Below are 24,485 nucleotides of genomic sequence, written 5' to 3'. Positions count from 1 at the left end.
TGAGCAGTCCCGGGGCCAGGGAAATTCCCGGCTCCGCAGGTCGCTCCCGGTTCGGAAAGGACAGCGCGGCCCCGCCCCCGCGGTGAAGGAGACCCGCCCCCCCTTCCCCGCCCGGCCCCCGCGTGTCCCTCCGAGGCGGGGATCTTCTCCTTCCTCCGGAATCCCCAAAGGGGGCGTGAGTGGCCGTCACGCTGCAGCTGCCCCCGCGGGGGCACCATGGGCGCCCAGGTTTGGTCCAACCCGTTAGTTAGATCCTTTAGGGGAGAGAATTGATTCTCAAAGACACTTAAGCAGCTGCAACAAGAAGAGTTGAGGCGGGAATGGCAGCCTCTCTTACCTATATACATCCTTTCACTTTAAGTTGGGTTTTGCAGCTTGTACTCATCTCCGGAATAAACGCTCTGTTTAAAAGTGTCAGTCATCTCAGATTATTTGTAAGAACGTTTGTCTTATTTCTGGCGTGTTATCAGCTCAGATATATCACACCACACTTTGCGCAGTGGGGCATGGCGGGAGGGTAAGGGGACAGACGGCGCCTCAGGCTAAGTCGGGGTTTATTTTAGGATACAGTTGGTAACCTGTCGTATTTCTTGTCTTCTTTTTTTTCTGGGACTTCCCACACTCTAGTAATTCCTGGAGCCCCACTGTTGGTTGTCTAGGAGACTGTGTTTCCTTTCACGACAGTCATTCAGGAGCAGTGAGGGCTGTGTTGAGATTGGGAGGTCCACCTTTTCTAGGACTGACAGAAGGGATCATGGACACCAGAGAGCCAGGACCTGGCGAACTTCCACCTTTACTCCTCTGAGTCGCAAACAGATGTGTTTCCAAGTATGTAAATACTAGATTACTAGGCTATTCCACTGCACAGTCATCTGAACTTATCTGCCTCCTGAATTGATCCTCTTGGGAAACACCGGCCAAGTATTTCAGTTTTCTAAGAATGCCAACAAAGCTTTGCAGTCTGTGTAGCTGAGGACGTCTCCCTGGGGCAATTCACTTTTCAGCATGAGTTTTGGATATCTGTTTTGGGATTAAAATGGATAGTTTCAATAGATTCTCCAGGGTAGCACAGACCTCACTGATGCGGGAGATATTCTGGTATCCTACTTGCCCTGAGAAGGGCTGGAAGCGGAGGGAGCTGGTCTGCCTCCTGAACAGAGACTGTGTGGTAAAGCCCTGAAGATTGGACACAGCTACATCCTTTCTGGCCCCATGACCTTCTGATTGTGGGTCAGATTTATTTCATCTCTCTGGGCTCCCGGTTTTCCTCTCTAAAGGAGAGCAAGTAATGCCTGCCTCACGGGGTTGTTATCAAGTATTAGAAGTGTTAACATTTGTAAAACATCAGCACATATTGTGGAATATAAATATTTGTTAAATAAAATAGAAGTAGTGTTTTAAAACCTTCCTGTTATGGACTAAATATGCCCCCCACAAACTCCAATGTTGAAACCATATACCCCATTGTGATGGTGTATTAGGAGATGGGGACTTTGGGCGGTAATTAAGTCTATATGTGGTTCTGAGGGTGGGAGTCTCAGGATGGAATTAAGTGCTTTTATGAGAGGAGACACCCAGAGAGCTTGATCTCTCTCTCCCTTTCTGTCATGTGAAGGTACAGCAAGACGGGGACTACCTACAAACCAGGAAGAGGGTTCTCACCAGATGTTGAAACTGCAGATCTTGATCTTAGACTTCCCAGCCTCCAGAACAATAAGGAATAAATGTTCACTATTTAAGCCAGCCTGTGTATGGTATTTTGTTTTAGCAGCCTGAACTGATGAAGACACTTACCTGAACAAGAACACTCTGTGGTGAATTCCTATGTAAACAGGGGGAAAAACATCTTTTAATTTGTCTTTTAAAATTTTCAGAGTCAGGAATTGTGAAAGGAGGGGGCATCTATATTCTTTCGAGATCTTAGAACAGATTTTTAAAATCCAGTGTTTGTTTGAAATTTGAGTTTCCTATATAAAATGGGAATAAAAGTAAAAATTCTCCCCAATCCACTTATGGGAAAACATTTCAGTTATGACTATCTCTATGCCTTGGGCATTAAGAGCTGGCTGCTCAAACAATACAAAGTATTAGCTGTAATGATTCCCAGACCCAGCCCAAAGTACTGACGTTAGCAAATACACAGGAAGAGGGGAATTTCAATCTACTTATAGTAGCAGCCAAAAGGATGACACATTCAAGAATTAACCCATTATCTGTGGAATTATCTACAGTGTTCCTTCTAAGACTCGTTTAATCAGAATTATTGGCATTCAGGAAGTGAGTAGAAAGGTATTTTTTCTTTCCATAATGTATCACTTTCCATTATTTAATTCATTTAATTCACCCCCTACTAAGTTTCAGAAAATTTTAGGAGCACCAGTGTTATAAAGCCCACCACGATAAACAAACTGCCTCTTGTTTTAAGATGTGCTGAATGCTACTTTTGTACGTGCAAGCTGTAAATCCATGCAATCACTAACCCAATGAAGTTATCTCTAAAATATATATTCAGTGTACTAAATTTCACTTTACCCTGTAATTGGTACTGTATCTTTCAGATTTGACTAATACATTGCAATCTGCTTGCAAAAGCTTGGGTTGCTCTTCTGCGCTGGGCACGGATCTTGTTCATCAGCCACCAAGAAGGAATGGTGTGGCTCTGCTTTACCCTGGCTTGCCTTGAGAGCTGTGCTGGCATAATTGCCACGCTTCTCCCTCCCATTTCCTAACAGCTTTAGCTTGTTGGATAATGGTTCTGCTCTGAAGGGAGCGTGTCACTAATTCCTGAGATTGGCTACTGCCCCCCCCCGCCCCCGCCTAAGGGCACTCGGTTGCACATCTGTGCTAACCTCCCCTTCCAGTCTCTACTACAACTGCTCTTTCTACCTGTCTGGCACCCGTTCTTCCTTCAAACAGAACCCTAGTTTTCCTTCAGGAACCCTCATCCTTGCCCTTATCAGTCCACACGATTAAGGTGCGATAACTTGGCTTTTGAGCTCCGGAGGGGAGTTTGTGACCTTCTGGCAGTGTGGGTCCCTCCTTCCTGCCTGTGCCTTTGCCCAGAGTGGAGCCAGTGATTTAAGATTGGCCGAGTCAGAGAAGATGCCATTTGTGCTGGAACAAAGAGAATTGAAGGGCTTTTGCTTCTTGCTGGGATTGCTAAATCGGTAAGATAGAAACTTGGAGTCTTGCCATTGCTTGGGGGAGCCTGCCTGAAAACGGAGCTGCCACGGAGGAAGGCACGGGCCCTTGCAGACCTAGGATTATTTGGGACATTGTTGGGGCACCTGAATCTAGCTTTGCCCGACTTAATCCATGGACTTTCATTGTGATAGAGCTGTTGATGTTCTTTCCTTATTAAGCTAATTGGAGTCATGTTGCCATTGCTTAGAATAAAAGAGTCTTGAAAAATACTTCCATCTTTCATATTTTTTAAAAAAGATTTTATTTATCTGACAGAGAGAGAAGGAGAGAGAGAGAACACAAGCAGGGGGAGTGGGAGAGGGAAAAGCAGGCTCCCCGCTGAGCAGGGAGCCTGATGCGGGGCTCGATCCCAGGACCCTGGCCGGGATCATGACCTGTGCTGAAGGCAGAAGACTAACCAACTGAGCCAAACAGATGCCCCCCATCTTTCATATTGCTGCTAAAATTATCAGCCACAGATTGATTTCTTCACTATTTAAATCCTTCCCTCCCTTCGTTTCTCCATCTATTCATTTATAAGTTAGCATTTATGAATTTGGAATCAAGTTAGGTCCCAGGAATACAAAAAAAGTATAAGATGCATTGTATTGCTACCAAATTTTCAGTCTAATAGGAGAAGTAGACATATAAATAGAATATTATGAAGAAGCCTGGTAAATGACATGATAGAGTATGTCCAGGATATGATAGGAGCATGGACGTGGAACCCCTAATCTTGCTTCTTATTGGAGTGGGCTGAATTCTCAGAGATCTTTGGAGAAGTCTCTCTAGGGTTGGAAAGGAGGGATTTCCCCAAGTGAATGGGGAGACTGAAGGGTGGGAAAAGCATTCTAGAACAACATGACCAAATATGCAAAGTCATAGAGGCTGGAATGAGCATTGTGTCTACTGGGAGCACCCGGCGGTTTATACATCTGGAGTTTCACCTGTGAGGCAGGGAGAGGGGACCGATGGAGGCAGGACCTAGTCACTGAAGGCTGTGTGTCGACCCTACTTGTTCAGAAACCCGTTCAGTTTTTACCTCCATTGGAATGCTCTTAAATTCATCTGAAGGTGTGTGCATGACTGTATGTGCACAAATTCACCATTTACTAAATGGTGTGTGGGATGCAGAGTGATGAGAAATCAGAGGATGTGGCAGGAAATGAGGAGCTAGTGGATATTCGATAGACCTTTACTAAGCACTCATGGTGTAGAAGGTGCTAGGACAGGTTTTACAAGAGATGCAAAATTGGGTAAATGCCAGACTCTTGGCTTGACATTCTTTAATATCTATCCAATATACTCCCTTAATTAACTTCTGTTGTTGCTGCACATGTAGTGAAGATCCTGATGATTCGAGCAATTTGCAATTATTTACAATCATTTCGAGTTACACCAAGAAACATGAAAAAATACTAACTTTGGGCAATTTTTAAAGGATTTTTAAAAGGATTTTTAAAGGATTTTTAAAAATTGCCCTAAACTAGGTTTTCACTTCTATTTTCTTAAAATTGTTTTCTAAATGTTTACGGAAGTCATCCCGATTAAGTAAATACTGCTGTGGTCATATAATGCAACGTGAAGAAATGGTGGTATGACAAATTTACAAAAGGGAAGTAAACACAGGAAAGGGGAAACTTCCTCATGGAAATAGTTTATGTAATCAGAAGATGTTTTTTGGAGAATAAAAACATCATGATGACTTTAGCATTATGGAAGCAAATTTAGGAAGTTGATAGATGACTGTATAAACCACTATGAAAAGTGTCACACACAGTGTCACACAATATATTTTAGCTAGAAGAAATATGAATAAAGAATCAAAAATTTGATTTTTAAATGTTGTCTATAGTACTTTTTTTCAATGTTTTTCACTACACCTTCACGTATTTTTTCGCCAGAAATGCTTTTATTTTTGTTTTTATTCTTCTTGACTCTGTGCATGTATTTTTTATAGAGACACGCAGAGATGCGCATACATACATGTGATTGCTAACAAGTAGTTGAAACCCTACCAAACCAACATAAGCCAACAAAACAAAACAAAAAACAAAACCTGTGTGCCAGAGTGGTGGTGGTATTTAGGGTTTATTTGGTGTAAACAGCAGGCCCAAAAGGCAGTCAGTTACTGGCCAGGGCAGGAAATAGCAAATTATTACATGGGGCTGGACCTGAGAAGTAGAAATTCAGGAATAGAGCTTATTCTCTCTGTTTTTCTTGGACCATGCAATCTCTCATTATGGCGTTTCTCTTTGTGTCTGCTTCATATTTTGTCTATTCTGTGTCCCACTAGCTTAGCCAACCTAAATATTTGCACTACTTTTAACGTCTTGAGAAGAGTCCTCATAGGATTATTATGAAAAGCAAATCGGTTTGCATGTGTAAAATGTGCCAGAAAGTAAATTCTATATAAAATATTGTTAAATAAAGAAAAAATAATAAAATAATGAAATAATTAAAATTAAGAGTGGCTTTTAAAAGTAAAGTGAGTAAGTTGTACAAAACTTTATACTTCCATAGTTAAGGCTAAGTAATTAGTATTCTTGACTGCTTATATTTAGCAAGTGGGGTCGGGATGGGGTTAACGTTCTTTAATACCAAGGAGACGGAAGGAGAAAAAGGTAAAGATCCAGAGAGATTGAGGATGAAGGGAGCTAAGTTTAGGGATCATCATAGTAAAGTGGGAGGACAGGTCATTTCTTGAGTGGCCAGGGCTAAAGACAGGGCTGGGTATTTGATGGAAGTGATGAGGGTTTGGGACCACAGTCTGTGGAAGTCCAAAGGTAGTTCACTTTAAGGAACAAAAGCATTGTAAAATATCAGAAAAACTCACCTAGAACTGGAAAGCATTAAATTATACTGATACCAATTTACAGGATTTCATCTCTTCTGCAATATTTTGTAGCTCAGGAACAAAACAGAAAAAGACAACGGGAGTGAGAAGAATGAGGGATTAACCTGGTATGAACTATGTAGAGAGTAATTTGCAGACATGACTAGCCATGGAGTCCAGGCTGAGCTGGAAGGTGAACGAAACAGGATAAGGTGTGAGAAACGGAAACGAATGATGGTGGTGGGGTTTTTGAGGGACTTTTCAGTCCCCATGGAATGCCGGGCGTGCTCAGTTTAAGTTTGAGAGGAGGAGAATTAGAAGGACAAAAGACTGTGGTCTCAGAAGAGCCTTTCATCATCTATAATCTTGTGGCATTGTTCTGAAGATGATGACGACAAAGACAAGGTTCTGCTTGTAGCTGATGAGCTAGTGGCATTCGAATGGTCTGAAGTAAAGGAGGTTACAGCACCATGAGATCCCGTTAGGACAGATGGGTGGAAAATATAGAGGAAAAGGGGACGGAAAGATGGCTTGGTTATATATCACATATGATACACTCTACATTAAACATGTACTTATACAACTAAATGTCATTTAGTGAGCACTTTTGTGTTATTCTTGGTTAGTTGAGTTGCTTATCTCAGCAATAAAAAAAAGTCCTCCAAAACTTTTACAGTAATCACATTGTTCTCCTCCCTGTGATTCAGAGTTGAAAAATAGTTTTTAGCATTTATTGTGGTTGGCATTTTCTAGAATGTAGATATACTAGAGGGGATAAAGTTTGCTCCTCTAGAGGAACAAATCAGAAGGAAAATAATTACACTAGATTTTGGAGTTAGAGCTGATGGAGGTTGGGATATGGTGCTTTGAAATCATCGAGTAAAGACAAATTACCCAACATTGTTCATAATTAAGACTTGATAGTCCTAACGCTGTTTAGGTTTGGTGACTCCTTTTGCTTTCAAGCTTTACTGCCACCCACATAAAACTGGATACTTTTATAATCCCTTTTTGTGTCTAACTCAGTGAAGAAATAAATAATTAACATGATTACATGCTATGTTTATTTCTTCTTTTTTTTTTTCACCAAAGAGAAAGTTAGGACCAGATCTCAATCACCAGATACTCTGTATACTTTATAGTCTTATAAATTTAGTGGTTGATAAATTTTGCAGGGTTTTTATTTGATTTAGGGGGAAATGTGGTTTATATTAATTGTGCTACATTTTTCTTTGCTGACTGTAGCACCCCGGCTTTGGGCTTGTGGTTCTGTTGAAGAAAATTCTTGCTTGCCTGTGGTGTACCCTTAGTGGGTTGCTTGTTGGCTCAGGGATGTGGTCACTGCTGTTTGGAAATATGTGTTCTGGGGGTAAGCATCAAGGGAAGAGAAGAAGAGTAATAGTTCTTAGGCCCAAATTCTGGGTCAGCTGCTGTGCGTGAGCTCTTTATAATATTCTTTTAATTATCTCAAGAATGCTATGGGGTTGATATTATTATTCTCATTTTATAGACAAGGAAACTGGGATAGAAGATCTTAAAAGTGGAGTTAAAAGTAAAACTCAGGACCCTCTGACTTAGAAGCACACTGGCTCAAAGCCAGGCTTTTCTCTGCACCAAGAAAGAATCAGATTGGGAAGAAGGAGACCATGTAAATGTTAAGTCTACTGAGTGTATTTCATTCCATAAACTCTCTTAGAAAACATTGCATTTCTATTTATTTTTTTAAAGTTTACCTATGAGTCCTTTTTTTTCTAAGTTTATTCATTTATTTATTTTTTTTAGTAATCGCTAAAACAAACGTGGGGCTGGAACTCATGACCCTGAGATCAAGAGTTGCATGCTCTTCCAGCTGAGCCAGCCAGAAGCCCCAGAAAACAGTGCATTTTTATTTTTATTTTTTTAAGATTTTATTTATTTATTTGGGAGAGAGAAAGATAGAGAGCACAAGCAGGGGTAGGATCAGAGGGAGAGGGAGAAGCAGGCTCCCTGCTGAGCAGGGAGCCAGATACAGGGCTGGATCCCAGGACCCTAGTATCATGACCTGAGCCGAAGGCAGACATTTAACCGGCTGAGCTACCCAGGCGCCCCAACAGTGCATTTTTAAATGCTCAATCTAGTTTGCACTAGGAACCAAACAGAAATGTTGGGGTAATGGCAACTACTAGCCACCAGATTTTCGACAGCCCAGAGATTCTCCTACTTACTGTGCCATCTCAACTCCAAATGCTTTGTCCCATGGAGGGCCCAGAGACTTCCAACCTTGGTTAGGATCTGCAAATCATATAATCTGGAGGTAGATGATAAGCAGGGTGTGCAAAGGGCCTAGCCAGTTTAAGCATTCTACCTGTACTGACTCTTCTAACATCTGGGAAAGTGCTAATAAGGATGTCGACTCTACCATGGACTGTCAAAGCTTGGCTCTGCCATTAAGAAACTATAGCAATGCTTTTAAATTATAAGTCATGATGCATTCGTAGGTTGCAAAATCAATCTTGTGGGTTATAACTAGTATTGGAAAATATAACAGAATTAAATACAATAGGATAGAATAAAAAATATACCATAATGCATCATATATAATCAGCTTGTCTTATTTCGTGAAGCTTTTGTTGCTTATATACATGGGTCACTATAAAACTAAATCCTCCATGCACAAGGTATAGGAAATGGACCTCCGCCAGCAAAAATATCCCTTCAGTAATTCTGTTTCATTAATCCAGGTTGTGACCACACAAGTTCTTAGTTTGTATGTACTATCTGCTAAGAATTTTCAGTGAGAAAGAAAAAAAAAATTGAAGTAATGCCACTTTAATTTCATCACTCCCTGAAAGTTTGCACAACAGGGAGCTACAGTAAATTGCAATACAACCTGTGCTTTTCCCGACAGAAATCTGCTTTAGATGTTCTTGCTGATAAGGTGACAGCCTTAACAATGCTCCCAGTAGAGTTAATCTAAAACAAAGAGTAAATTGAGCAGAACTTGTTCTGGTCTCTTGGCCTGTTGGGTCATACTTACTGATTATAATATCCAACTAAAGATGTTTGTGGCAAACATCAGAAGAGAGATAAAGGAAAAAAGTAAAACCATAATACCTTACCACTTGCACCCCACTTCCTCCTATGTTAACTTTTCCAAAAAATTTGTTGAAATACTTGTGTTTCAATTTCAACACCTTTGCTGATCTTCACTGAAACATCTCTGCTAAATGTTTAATTCAACCCACCGGACTATGATAGTACAAAGAATAGCAATGATAATAACATAACAATTATAATTATTAATAATCACTAACAGTAAAAACACACAATTTTATATGTTTTTATATATGACATGGGGCTGAGATTGTGTGTGTGTGTGTGTGTGTGTGCGTGTGTGTGTGTAAAATCTCCTTATAGTAACCCAAGAAATAGATATTCAAAATATACCCATTTCAAAGTTTAGGGAAATAAGGCATGTGTTCCATGCTTACAAATTGGGACCTTCCACTGGCGTAAAAATAGAAACCTTGACTGTTTGTACATAGATGAGTGACATTATTGGATCTGTATTTTAACAAGATGATTCTCATGGCATTGAAGTGAAATGCTAAGAGGGAAACACAAAATGGGGGCAAAACTCTTCAAGAAATGATTACTACTGTCTCCAGTATATCTCTGCCCCATCCCACACATATATTACACCTACATAGAATGATAAACTCTTCTGTAAATATGCGATGCCTTCCACAGACTATTTGTCTATTACTATCCTGGGGTAGTAATAGAGAGAATGGATAAATATTTGAAAGTTATATGGGCAGACCTATAGGAGTTGATGATTGTAACATTCATTGCTTAATCAGCAGGAGCAGTCTGATACTCAGGATGAAAATCAAATGAAGATGAAACACAATAAACTTCACTGAACATTACATTTATTTAGCTTTTAGAAAGAACATAGGATGGATTCAACACTGCATATGAATGAAACTATGATCAATGAATTGTGGATTTTTTCATAAGCTTTACTGAAATTTTATTTACATAGATGACATTAGCTAATTTTGACTTTACCAAAAATATATTTTTAACAACTGTCATTACACATTTAAGATTGTTTTTGATTATCATTTCTTCAAATAATTTTTCTGGCTCTCTTTCCTCCTCACCATTTTCTGAGACTACAATTCTATGTATTCTAGACTGCTTGATATTGTCCCACAGCTCACTGAAGGTGTTTGTTTTTTAAAAGTCTTTCCTTTCTGTAATTCATATTGTAGTTTCTTTTGCTATGTCTTCAAGTTCACTAGATTTTTCTTCTGCAGTGTCCGATCTGCCGGTAAATCATCCAGTGTGTATTTTTATTCCAGCTATGCTATTTTTAATCTCTAAATGTTTGCTTTGGGTGTTTTTTATTTTTTCTGTTTCTCTCCTTATTATGCTCATCCTTCCCTCTATTTTCTTGAAAAATGGATTATATTAATAATAACTGTTTTAACATCTCTGTCTACTAATTTATTATCTGTGCCATTCTCATGTCTTTCTCCTTTTCTAGTTAGAGTGATAGTTTCCTGCTTCTATGATTACTTAGTAATTTTTTATTGGGTGTCAAATATTGTGAATTTTATGTTGGGAATGGATTTTTAAATTATATATTTTTATATTACTTTAAATATGTTTGCACTTTGCTCTGGGATGCAATTAGGCTACAAAGGATCAGTTTGATACTTTCCAGGCTTCATTTTTAAATTTCTTAGCATGGATTCAGAATACCCTTTAAGCAAGGAATAATTTGACCCCAGCACTAAGGCAATATCTTTGTGAGAATTCTACTTTTGAGCCTAAATTGTGCTTTGAATTCTTCAGGACAAATTTTAATCCCATAAAATAATAAATATGTTGATATTCTCTGTTTGTTATAGAACTTTATTAAAGTCAATATAATTATACATAAATTGTCATTGGAAACAAGTTGAAAATCTTTGGATTACAGAAGAATTTCTTTAGTAATATGTTTATTTAGGATGAAATTTCTTTCTGTCACGTCTTTATAGCTATTTTTTTCCTGTATCTTGCATGCATTTCCATCATAAAAATACATGAAAAATAGGCAACTCTTTATGAGGTAAGAGGCAATTTACTCTGTTGTATTCTTATGATAATCACAATTAAAACAAAGGCAAAATCAGTGGTTATATTTTAAATTCTCAATTGTCCTTATACAAAAAATCACTTTCTACTGTTCTTCAAGTAACTTTTTTGAGTCTTCAAACATTGGATGGTGAGTCTGAATTTTGCTCTTATATGTTCAGGAGCATTTAAATTTATTTTCTTTAAAACTGATTAAATGTGACCTTGTGCCTTCATTCCACCATGGAGAAAATTATTTAATTTCAATGGCTCCTTGACAGTACTTCTTTATAGTGCAAGGGGTTTATTCAAAGCAAAACATCTAGGAATGTCCTTCTGGGCTTTGGCTTGAGCTTATTTTCTATAAAAGGACAAACATTGGCATGGTCATTTGAGATGCAGCACTGAGTAGCTTTCTTTCTGTTCTGTAGCACAGAAATTGTTGCTAAAGTTGGTAATACCAGGGCTTACTAGTTTTCCAAGTACAGATTACAGCCATTCTTCCATAGTCCTGTTAACTTCCTGGAAAGAGAGAGCTGAGAGAAGGAAAAAAATTGTTGATCTTGGCAATGTGTAAAAAACACTGTGACAACCCTTTCCCTTCCGGCTCTTCTATCCTTGAGGTATCCAGCAGGGAACTAGGTGGAGTTGGAGGGTTGATGATGAATTCAAAAAGAAAAAGAGAATAAAAGATTCAGGAATGGTGACTATGAAACAGAAAATGAAATTGAAGGTAGCCAAATTGTGGAATGGAGATAAGAGACACTTCTGTATTCTAGTGGTCTTCTTCTTCTATATTTTCTTCTTGCCTATTTTGGATGTTTGGTTTCCAAACTAATAAGACTATGTGGGACATGGGCTATTCTGTCTCCTTTCTTCCACAGTAAGGGTACAGTTCTAAGGTTACACACACATTAATCAATGGACTCATTTATTAAAGAGCGACCGTGTTTCCAGAATTGAGGGACACGCTGAGATCCAGAAATCAAAATATCTATTCCTTCCTTTTCAAGAGCTATAGGGAAGTCAAGAGGCAATAATAACACAATACATATGCCAGATACTATATAAGTAAAGAAATAGGGATAGAAAGAGGGGTATAATACTGTCCCCATCCTTTCAGGGCTTAAATTCTTAAAGACAGAATAGACAAAGAGGAAAAATTTGTATCAGGCAAATTCTACATGGCCTTAGACTTAGGGAAGAAGGACGCTCTCTCCTTAGCCAAAGTGTGAGAAGACCTCTTTATTACAAACATGTAGGAAAATAAATGTACTGGAGAACATAAGAGCACCTCTGCCACGTGAAGAACAAGTGACCTGTGTGGGCATCAAATGACCCTTAACATCTTAAACATCCTTAACCCTAAATATCTACTCTTTTGACTAACAAAGTTTAGTTCCAAGGCTGAGTGTTCCAAGCCCTGGAGAGGCTAATGAAAAATAAAAGTGGCAGTTAGGCTTTTTCCTAGTCTCTTCTGTCCTGGAATACATATGAGGAGCTGGAGGTGTATTAAAAAAACAAAAACAAAAACAAGGGGCACCTGTGTGGCTCAGTTCACGATCCCAGAGTCCCAGGATTGAGCCCCATGTCTGGCTCCCTGCTCAGCGGGGAGTCTGCTTCTCCCTCTCCCTCTGCCCCTACCCGCTGTGTCCTCTCTGTCTCACTCTCTCTCAAATAAATAAAATCTTTACCAAAAAAAGAACCAAAACAACTTTAAAACAGCAACAACAATAAATCCAGAATATTCACAGCAGACTTGACCTAGGAAGCTTGGGTGAAGTCAAGAGGGCCATGTACCCTTATGACCAATAATTTCCCTGTCCTCTCATTCAGAGATCAGTTAATAACAGCTAATAAACCCTAAGGAATCCATCCATTGTATGTTTTCTCATTTATTCTCAGTATCTAGGTAGTTTGTCATAGGCAACTCATTACAATATATGAACATGATGTGAAATTTATGGTTCATTTCTGAATCTAAGTAATGTTTTAGGAACCTTATTAACAACTCAAGTCACTACTTTAGCAGAGTGAAGCCCCCAAATTTAAATTAATAATAAAGTTATCTAAAGATTAATAATTCAAATAACATCTAGTTTTGCATGACTGTCTATAGAACACAAATTTCAACTATGAAAACTTAAGAATTGATTTTGCTGAAATGTACGTAGCCAGGAAGAATGAATTTTATGCCATATATACAGGATTAATTATAAAGTATGTATGTCTTTATTTCATACACATTCAAATATGGCCTTCATAATAACAAAACACCCAGATACATGGAGTAATTAAATTTAGTTATCTTCGATCTTTTCCTTATTTTCTTCATTTCTTTTTTAAAATTTTTATTCTTTTTTTCCTAGGATTTTATTTATTTATTTGAGAGAGAGAGAAAGCATGCACAAGCAGGGGAGAAGCAGAGGGAGAGGGAGAAGCAGGTTTCCCACTGAGCAGGGAGGCAGACATGGAGCTCTATCCAGGGACTCCAGAATCATCATTGAGCTGAAGGCAGACGCTTAACTGACTGAGCCAGCCAGGCACGCCTCTCTTGTTTACTTTCATCATATAAAATCCATAGCTTTGGGGCGCCTGGGTGGCTCAGATGGTTAAGCATCTGCCTTTGGCTCAGGTCATGATCCCCGGGTCCTAGGATCGAGCCCCATATCGGGCCTCTGGCTCAGCAGGGAGCATGCTTCTCCCTCTGCCTCTCCCCCTGCTCATGTTCTCTCTCTCTCTGTATCTGTGTCTCAAATGAATAAATAAAATCTTTAAAGAAATCCATAGCTTTATGTATTTCTAAAATGTTATTGATATATATTTATCAAGGTATATTTGTCAAGGTAGGAGGATAGAAATATTCTCTTAACATTTTGTTAGCTTGTTTAGAAAGTTTTAAACATTTAGACAGAGAAATGTTGGTCTGTCTTTGAACTCTCCCCTAAGACCTCACGACTGTTAGATATAGGCCTGAGTTCATGGATATTGGGGGTGTGCATTTGGGGAAGGAATTTTGGAAAGGCATCCTAAAACAGATGACTGGGAGATGAATTTTGGGAAAAAGTTGAGTATTTTTATAATGTATCTAAATTTGTGCTTATTTTGGTAACCCCTAGAGGATTTACTCCTTTTTGGAAAAAAAAATTATTTATTTTCCATCTATGTTTTCTACACACAGAGTTCATTTTATAGTGCTTGGAATGCAATGGTGTTAAATAACTTGAAATAAGATGTTCTTGGGAAGGAAGAGAAATGGAGTGTAGATCATAAATTTTAATGGTTAAGACCCCAGATGGGGAAAGCCACATTAAGTGATGAAATGCATGGTTTTCTTTCAAGTAGAATTTCTTGACCAATGAGTAAAATGCTATTTTAACTATAATCAATCTTGATAACATAACACAACACGGCATTATTAGAAAAAGCAAAGAATTATCATCTTGTCTTCAGTGGTGCCTCAAACTATCCTTGAAAATTATGCAATGAGAGACAGCCTTATTTTTTTCAGTGGTTGGAGAATCTAACTGATTCTATACACCTGTACTAAGACAGTTAGTTTGGTCTTGTTTTAAGCAAATCTCTTTTCATTATTAAAGAAAAAACACTAGTTACTTCCATTGATTGAAGTACTCCAAGGTGTAGGAATTTCAACAGCAGGAAGTTCATTTCTCAACTTATTACTCAAGAGACTTCAAATTCTTCATGAGTTAACAGCGGGACAGCAATTGTCATTTCCTGGTGGAGGACTTTCACAGTTAGGGCAGAAGTCTGAACTGGTCATCATGCCTTGGGATATGTTGTCAGCTGGCTGATCCTCATTTGAAATTCATAGGAACAATATTGGGTAGTGAGGAATTTGGATTCTAGAGCAAGATTGTGGAGTCAGGTGGTCTTGCCACGTGCATCTTTGGTACTTGACCTTTGGACACAGCTTCTCTCTGACTGGCATTGCCACAGGAAATGCTACTTCACGGTTTGAACAATTTGTCCGACTCATGGCTCAACAAACCAAGAATCAGCAAAATGAAATCTTGTTGCCCAATATGCATTACTTAGAGCACACAGGATTGGGGGAAAAATCAGTAGGATTCAGTCTGCAGCGTCAGATCTGCCAGGCTTGAGTCTACTAAGAAGAACAGAAATAAAGCAGATTGTAAAATAGTCTGACTTTGGTTGGCTGAAGAAGGACAACAGGATGTCAGCCAACTCAAGGTCAGGCCATTTTCCTCTTCTATTGAAATGGCAGGCCCATGACAAATTTATGCAAATACAACATGGAAAATAATTTCTCAAAGACAACTTCTTTGTGCCAAATGTTTCCTGTTTTTTTTGTTTTGTTTTTGTCCTAGACTGTGAGTAATATTAGTTTATTTTAGCCTAGCTCTTCCAAGTTTCCTCCAAGACGGGGCCAAGTAGTGTTTATTTCACCGAGAGGCCAAGGCTTTACAAGCAGGGCCGGGAGTGAGGGGGTGGGGGGGTGAGGGGTGAGGCGAAAGGGCAGGGTGAGAACACAGGGCACTTTCCCTGATATTCCATTTCTTTCTCCCACTCTTCCTTCCACCTCTGAGTGGTTAGAGTTCACTAAATGGACAGCAGTTGTCACTGAAACCAGAGAACAGAGGTGCCCAGCATTTGAGGGGTAAAACCACTTTATTCAATCCCTCGCTCAAAAAACTCCTCTTGATGCACAGGATATGCACACTGATGTCCTAGCGTAAAACATAGTCATAGTTTTATTAAAAGAAAAGTCTTCTGTAATTGGAGAGTTATCATCCCAAGGGTCCCATAGGAGCTCATCCTTAGTCAGCCAGTCTTTCCCAGTGTCACTTACAGTCATTGCTGTCCTCAAATCAGCTCATATCATTCCAAGAGCTGAGTGTTAAATCATTGAAAATTCTGTTAGCCGGTTGTTAATTTTTGGCAGCATAAATTTGGCCGTAGTGGAAATGTTTGCACCATGGAAATTAGCAGATGCTACAAATCTGGGCTTTCTTTTTGAAAGCTGCTTTCAAAAAACACACTACTACATGTAATCCTTCTCCGCTCTGTATAAATGTTCTCCCCTATTCCCTCCCCCTTTCTATAGCCTCTGCTATCCAGTTGCCCTCTGTTGAGATCCGTTGGACATTTTCCCCCCTTTAGTTGGTTTCCTTTTTCATTCTTGATTTTTCTTGGGCTTCACTATTTATAGAACTTGCAGGCACAGAAGATTCTTAGGAGTTGGTTCTCACTGGACTGAGAGAAAACCACTTTTTTTTTTTTTTTTTTTTTGGCCAGAGGAGATGTTTTTGAGCACATTCAAATATATATGAGAACCATTTCTTTTTTTTTAATTTAAAACAATTTATTGGATTAAGAACATAATGGCTTTTTTGGGTTTGTTTTCACCTTTATTGAGATATGACTGACAAAATTGCAAGATTTTTAAAGTGTACATTGTGGTGATTTGATATATGTAAGCATTGTAAAAAATTTCTTCTATTTAGTTAGTTACCATATCCATCACCTCACATATGTATCTTTTTCTTTCAATTTTGTGAGAGCATTTACATTCTAGTCTCTTAGCAAATTTTATTTATATAGCACAACGTTATCAACTACGATCACTATGTGATGTGTTAGATTCTCTGGACCTTTTCTTCTTCAAATATTTATCTGGTGTAAAACTATTGTTGGGGCAACTGGTTGGCTCAGTCGGTTAAGCAGCTGCCTTCGGCTCACGTCATGATCCCAGGGTCCTGGGATCGAGTCCCATGTCGGGCTCCCTGCTCAGTAGAGAGCCTGCTTCTCCCTCTGCCTGTTGCTCCCCCTGCTTGTGCTCCCTCTCTCTCTCTAGTGCTCTCTCTCTATCTCTGTCTCTCTCATTCAAATAAATAATCTTTAAAAACCTCTACTGTTTAGTTCTTCTGATATAAGAGATACCACAAAACTAATTCTATTAATGGATTTGAGACTGAGTTCAGAATATTACTTTAGGTAGATCTAAGTCTTGCAAAAATAATGCATATTACATGTGAAAAATATGATGAAATTTCTGTAACACTTTAATAATGGCATCCATCATTTAACTGATTATATATTTTGTGTTAGACAGTGGGCTAAGTGGTTTCCAAAACTTTGCCTTAATTAGCCCTCACTCCTCTCCTCTGCATTCCTCCCATTGCCGTTGTTTTATAGGTAAGAAAATGGAGACAGAGAGAACCGCGAGGTCACACGGTGTGTAAGCGGTAGCTATGGTTCAAACCCAGGAGGACTACCTGCTCTTGAGTGCTGGGTGATGCCACGTGACTCCAAGTGAGGGGACAAGGGCCATTCTATGGAAGACAGCGAAGGGCAATAAGCACATGAACCTTTAAAAAACATCATGAATTAGTCAGATCCAGGTTTTGTAGACCCAGAAGCTCATGCAATTATAGAGATGCTCTAAAAGAGGGAAGACAGATTACAGTGTAAGAATAAACATTTACTCTAAATAAGAAAAGTAATCCTAATAAATTATACATTTATAAAGCTGAAAAATACCACAAAGAGAAAATCCAGTAAAATAGGATATGCTTATTAAGTAACTACTGGCAACATCTCTAAAACACTTTGACTCTACATTTGTGGTTATAATACTCATCATATCTTCTTCATATAACAAAGATATTTAAGATAATCATCTATACAAATACTAGAAAGATAGTTTTTTCTGTCTGTTAGGGTGGTTGATCAAAATCTGTTTTTATGGTAGATAGTTGGATGCATAAAGCATGGGACTTCATGTACAGATGGACTTACTATTTGTCATGCTACTGCAGTTGCACGCTTTACAAGTGCAAGAATTCTGATAGATTCTATGATGCATGATTCCAGTCAAATAGAAAAAAAAGATATGAAACATTTTTGACCATATACCCTGCATGATTAAGATAGTCCTGAAATGGGGAGGGGAGTTTCTTTTGTCTAGGATTGATGTGAACTGAATCCTCTGGTGCAACTTTCCATTCTGATGACCAGAAGAATTTTCCCCAGACTAGCTCCGCCTCTGTGTATTTTAACCTTGTTTCTCCCATGCCTGCATCATTTTGGTGTTGTGTCCCTTAAGACCCACTCTCCACTACAGGAATCCAGGTGAGTAGGCACAGTGATCAGAGGGATTTTCCTAGAAGCTCTGCTCATGCCAGGATGCCCAGTAAAAATAGAACCATGTATAACATGATTGTGAACCAGTAAATATATATCATGAAATCAAAGCGAATATCCTCATCTCAACTTCCCCTTAGCCAGATATCAAAAGCAAAACATCAACATTGTCTAATACAAGAAGTGTAAAGAAGGGAAGTGAGAATGAGAAAAATAAGCAGTCCTAACCAATTTGGTTAAAATACAACAGGACATTTTATAAAAATATAGAAGCTTTGCTAGGGCCCCTGTCAAAGCCTTGAAAAGAGGCTGACCCACTGACGGGTCCTGGAGCTCAAGCTAAGTAGCTTCATGATACGTCCACCTGTCGTTGTGATAAAGTTCACATCTACCTGAGTGACATCATTCCTTAAAAAGGATGTACAAATGTTCATCCTTATGTGTAGGGTAGTAACTGTGCCCCTAGTAACTGGTAACAGTGACAAATATAAGAAGATTCTGTTGCATGTTCAAAAAATGGTGAATCAGGTCTAGGTCACCAGAATGATTTTATGAAAAACTATCATCAGGTTAGGTTTAAAGAGATTTTTCTTTTCTTGACACTAAAGTGGTGTTTTGATTTCTATCTGTCTTTCTGGATCTCTACCCAAACCACTTTCACATTTACTACATTAAAATTTGCATGTTAAAATTTCTATCTGTCCTTCTGGATCGCCACCCAAACCACTTTCACATTTACTACAATAGAATTTGCATGTTAAAATTTTAACTCATTATATTTTTAAACAAACTCTCATTTGGTTTCCTTTTTCGTAGCTCCTTAAAGCAAAATTAATGTGGGGGATTTTTTTCAATAGGTGATTTATGCTGAGGGTAACAATGCCCTATTACTCTTTTTCTCCAGAGGCGTCTGTGACAGAAATGTTGGAGAAAGGGATTTTAAAGGGAGATTCTGAAATCCTTGGGAAATCCCACAAGTGAACATGGCTTCATAGCCATTTGGACAAATGACATTGTGCAGGAATCTATGAGTCATGAGTTAGGCATGCAACATTGTATTGGGGTCAACAGAAGGAAACTGGCCTCAGGCACAGGAACTCTTTGCTGCTGGGCCAGAGTGACTTTGAAAGATTTCCTCTTTTCAAAAGAGTTGTCTTGAGTGTTCACTCTGGGTGAAGTGCTTGGGATTCAAATCCAGCTCATGTTGTTAAGGGGAAAAAAACCCCAAGAAGTCACTTATGGTTCAGTCAGCTATAGGACTGCTCACAGGCAGGGAAGAGAAGACCTTGAGATCTTAACCCATATGGTGAAGTGGAGGTTGAAAGAAGAACTTTCAGGAAGTTTCCAAGCAGTGGTGCTATCTGGGTTGAATTTTAAAGGATGCAAAGAAATGGAAAAGGTATCCCAGACAGAAGAGTATGAACAAAGACTCAGAGATAGATAGGAGAATTTAAAAGACGGAAGCTGAGGTAAGGGGGAGAGACAGATCTGAAGAGGAGTCTGGAGAGGCTGGCCAGAAGGGGCCAAGCAGAGAAACACTTTCATCAGGGTGAAAATATAAACTGTTTCCCAAAGACCCAGCAAGACTAAAGCTGGGAAAAGACATGACCAGAGTCATATTTTAGCAAGTTCACTTGGCAAAAGTGAGCAAATAGGAGAGGGGGAAAGCTTGAGGTTAGACCACGAAGGAGATTTCTTGGGTGATCTGGGTGAGAGAAAGGAGGACTCGGTCTAGTGCAGGAGGGCAGGAAGGGAGGAGAAATTCACTATGGAATTTAAAAAAGTTACATGTTGGGGGGCGCCTGGGCGGCTCAGCCAGTTGAGCGTCTGCCTTCGGCTCTGGTCATGATCTCTCAGTCCTGGGATCGAGTCCCACATTGGGCTCCCTCCTGAGTGGGGAGTCTGCTTCTCCCTCTCCCTCTGCCCCTGCTCATGCTCTCTCTCTCACTCTCTCAAAGTAAATAAATAAAAACTTAAAAATAAAAAAGCTACATGTTGGAATACTTCACAAATGCAAGTGGAAGTAGAAGTAGAAATGCTGACAGGACAATCATTCAGTAGAAGTACTGACTGATTTTTTTAAAGATGTATTTATTTATTTTAGAGAGCACGTGCACATGTGCTTGAGTGAGTGGGGGATGGGTGCAGAGGGAGACAAGCAGACCCCACTGAGCAGGGAGCCCCATGCGGGACTCGATCGCAGGACCCTGAGATAATAACCTGAGCCGAAATCAAGAGTTGGATGCTTAGCCGACTGAGCCACTGAGGTGCCCCTAAGTTCTGACTGATGTTAAGAAACACTGGCAACACAAGAGAAGGTGAAATAACCAGGACATAAAATTGTAGCGTACACAGAGCGCACAGGATTGAAACGAAATCTATCAAAACCTTAACAGCCTTCGTCTCTGGATAGTGAAATGAGGGACCATTTTTACTTTCTTTTCATACTTTTCTATACTCAGAAGGAATCACATTTGCAATGTAGAACTATGTCAAATGCCAAGAAGAAAAACATGGAAGGAAGGAAGGGAAAAAAGGAGGAAAGAAGAGACAGATTTCAGAGCTGTGAAGATGTACTCCACGGTGGGTGAGACGTATGAATGATTCCATAAAGAGAGACAGAGTTATGATTCCTATAGGAGCTTCTTTAACTTAGCCTATTCTAGAAATTTCTACAAGACGAGCATTATAGGCTATGGCACCCAGGCAGGACGTATAGCAGACGGGGGAGTAAACACGGGATGGGAGCCTAGGTAGGAGAGAAAGGAAGTTGTGTTCGCCTGACTGTCCGTTGGCTTAGCTGTGCCTGCTGGGGAGGCTAGACGGATGTTAGCCAAGGAGAGCAGCAGTCTCTGAGACTGATTTCTTGCGCAGCCACTGCTCTGCTGAGGTCAGAGCTGGGACTGGCTATGCAGCTCTGCCCAGTCTCTGTCTAGCCCTTCCCCGACTCAGAGCACTCGATGCCCTGGTTGTTCCCCTTTGTTGAGAATTTGAATGCGCTCGAACGGAACATTGTGGTACATATCCATTCATTAACTGTGTTGGCAGCTGCTTATTCTTTTCTGAGCTTTTAGAAAAGGAACCATAATTCCCGTCATTATATTGGTGACCGGGATGGTTAAAAATGGGCAATACAATATATTTGCCAGAGGATCAGTAGCTTCACTGGGTGTTCAAAGGTTCAAATTCCTGGGGTCGTTTCTTTTTAAGGAGAGTCAGTAAGTGGCTGCGATTTTCTGCAGTCACTTCCCTCGTGAGAGCTGCTTCTGAGGAGGTGCAGGGTTGGTAGGAGAGAGAGCATGCGGACGAAAGCTCTCTCTTCTCCCTAGCAGCACCCCTTGTCTTCTCCGTGCCACGTCTGTCTGAAGAGCTCCACACTCAGACTGAGGTCTCAGTTCATACATCAGTTCCCTCAAGATGGTTGAAAGGTCCCCCACCCTTGTGCTCCCGTGCCTCTGTACTTCCCTATTACCACACTCTACCCCTGCACTTGACTCGTCTGTCCGGTTGCTCCCTGGATTGCAAGGTCGACAGAGGAAGAGAAGATTTTATTCCTGTTGTATTCACAGCACGTCTCACAGTGCCTGGCACATAACATGGTGAAAAAGCACTTACTGAGTAATTAATAATCCTGGTTTTATGAAGTGACATTATTAAATTAATAAATGATTAAATTCAGAAACAATACAAAAGTTAAAAACATGAAAAACCAAATACTTCTAACAATTGCCTGGATTCATTAGTGATCACTTTAATATAGATTTCACCCCTCCTCCCCCCAAAGACACACACACATATGCACGCCCCCGCACACACGCACGCGCACATGCATGCTTTCTGTGAGCAGCTGCTTACTGCTGCACTGAGCTCTGGAAGACCAGAAAAGTACTATCAAAATAAAGTATTTATTAATTATAACTACTGCAAGGGCTCTTGGACAGTGCTCATTATACCCAGAAACTGACATGATTCTTATAAAACAAGAATAACAATTGGAACAGATCAAGGAAGTTTCATTCAGCAAGTGTTTTTTTTTTTTCCCCCTAGGGCATAAATTGATACTTCAAAGTCCTGTTTGCTAGGGTGCAAAATCGTTGTAACTATTACTTGTGCATCTGGAAATCAGGCTCTTAGAAGATGCACTGAGAAGTACACAACATCACATTGAAATATTGCTGTACAAAATGAATCTAATCATGAAGAAACATCAGACAAATCCAAACTGAGGAAACTGTTCCAGAATAAAGGAGACTAGATATTAGATATTGACAACTAAATGCTATATGTGATCTTAGATTTAAATCCTGAAGTAGTTTTATCTCTGCATTTCTCTCTCTGTCCATCCATCCGTCTACCAATCTATCCAGCTATCCATCTATGTGAAGAATATCATTGGGGCAATTGTCTTAAATTGAATAGAGTCTATAGATTAAATAATGGTATGGAATCACCATTAATTTTCTTTTTGATCATTGTAACTCTGGTTATGTAAGAACATTTTCTTGTTTTTAGGAAATCCTAGGAAATTGGGTGAAAAATTTTCTAGAATTCTTTATACTCTTCTTGGAACTTCTCTGTAACTCTAAAGTTATTTCAAAATAAAATGTTATAAAAATTAGGGATATAAATACAGATACCCAAATTGAGAGAGGTGCACTCTTATGAGCTGAATGTTTGTGCTCCTCGCACCCCAATTCATATGTTGAACCTAATCCCCAGTGTGATGGTAGTTGGAGGTGGGGTCTTTCGGAAGTGATTAGGGCATAAGGGTGGAGCTCTCATGAATGAGATTTTTTTTTAAATAACTGCTCCTATAAAAGAGACTGCAGAGAGCCCTCTTGCACCTTCTGTTATGCGAGGGCACAGCTCGAAGGCGAGGATCTATAACCAGGAGGGGTTTCTCATCCAACACAGTATCTACTGGTGACTTAATCTTGCACTTCTCAGCCTCCAGAACTCTTGAGAGTTTGTTTTTCAAGCCACCCTGTTTGTTATGTTTTTGTCATAGCAGCCCAAACAGAATAAGACATGCACATTAAGCAAAATAGTTTTTATACAAACTCAGGTTAATATTTAAGCATGCTGAAAATTTGTTAAAAGACCTAGGAGTGTTTGTTTCTCTCAGGGTTCATTTCAAAGGGCAGGGGTGCATATTGGATTTGGTGTCATTTCCAGTAACATAGTGCAAGGGTGAGGCCCCACACATGGTTAGTGTTGCAATATATAAAAAGCCACTTCAGCCAGTGCAAGTCCTCAGAGACAGCTAAGCATACCAGTGTCTAGGGGCAGCAGGGAATTGGAAGAAAGGATACAGTGTAAACATAACTTCCAAGCTGACCATTGCTCTATTGCTCTTTTGTCAGTTTCTTGCTTTCTGTTGCATCCTGTGAAGGTAGGCATACCCTCCCATCAATAGAGTTTCCTCTTGTCTAATGCTTTGATAACAAACGCTAATTTTACTCAAACAAACAAGCAAAAAAATCTGTTTACATTCGTTTAATGTTGACAGGGCTGCAAAAGGACTTTCATGGACCCTGGACACTCTTACCTTTATGGGGGTCTCCCATCCTAATCATCTCAATATTAAAAATTATTTTTGATATAGCTTGAAATACTTCAACTTTTTCTTCTGTTTTAGGCAAAATTTAGATTTTTGTGAGCCCCCGAAATTTCATCTTTCTCTTTCGTGAGAAAAAAATAAGTCTAACTCTAAATCTTCTTTATTTTGACCTTAAAAGAAATTGAAACATTCTTATGGGTCACTAAGATTATTGTGGGAGCTAGGCACTGTGTCTACTGTACCTAATGCATAAGTTAGCTGGCTCTGATTTGAATTAGATTTTGAATTTTTTATTCTCTATCTCTATACCTCTAAGGAAAGTAATATTTGAGTTGATGTAGACATCTGGTTGCTAAAAATCAGATTCTGTTCTATAAGACATATTTATATGTCTGAATATTAGTTGAATTTTATAGACTTATGTCTCACTATATATAGCTATATCCATATATAATTTGTGTTCCATGGGAGCCACAGTTGATAAAAATTATGTATTAATATTGAACCAGATATTGAACCCATGTATTTTTACTCTACATTCTGTTAACAAAGGCTCAGGCAACTATCATCTCCTGCTTGCTTTGAAGACCCCATGACGCATCCTAGACCCTCCTGAGATCCTGCTCTATAACAAATACAATACTTTTTTAAAGATTTTATTTATTTATT

At 39.3% G+C, this 24,485-nt stretch overlaps 1 long non-coding RNA gene across 1 annotated transcript in view; it reads left to right on the top strand.

The window, feature by feature from the left end:
* Nucleotides 1-2,866: 2,866 nt before the first annotated feature.
* Nucleotides 2,867-24,485, top strand: part of LOC112835640 (uncharacterized) — a 37,250-nt gene continuing 15,631 nt past the window's right edge. The window contains exon 1 of the long non-coding RNA XR_003211277.2: nucleotides 2,867-2,974. This is a non-coding gene — a long non-coding RNA (uncharacterized lncRNA). The remainder of the gene's footprint in view (nucleotides 2,975-24,485) is intronic.

The sequence above is a fragment of the Callorhinus ursinus genome, unplaced genomic scaffold, assembly GCF_003265705.2.
Source record: "Callorhinus ursinus isolate GAN/ISIS: 27379988/994484 unplaced genomic scaffold, GSC_fseal_2.0 scaffold4, whole genome shotgun sequence".
Classification (NCBI taxonomy): Eukaryota; Metazoa; Chordata; class Mammalia; order Carnivora; family Otariidae; genus Callorhinus; species Callorhinus ursinus.
This window is presented reverse-complemented; position numbering and strand designations above follow the sequence as displayed.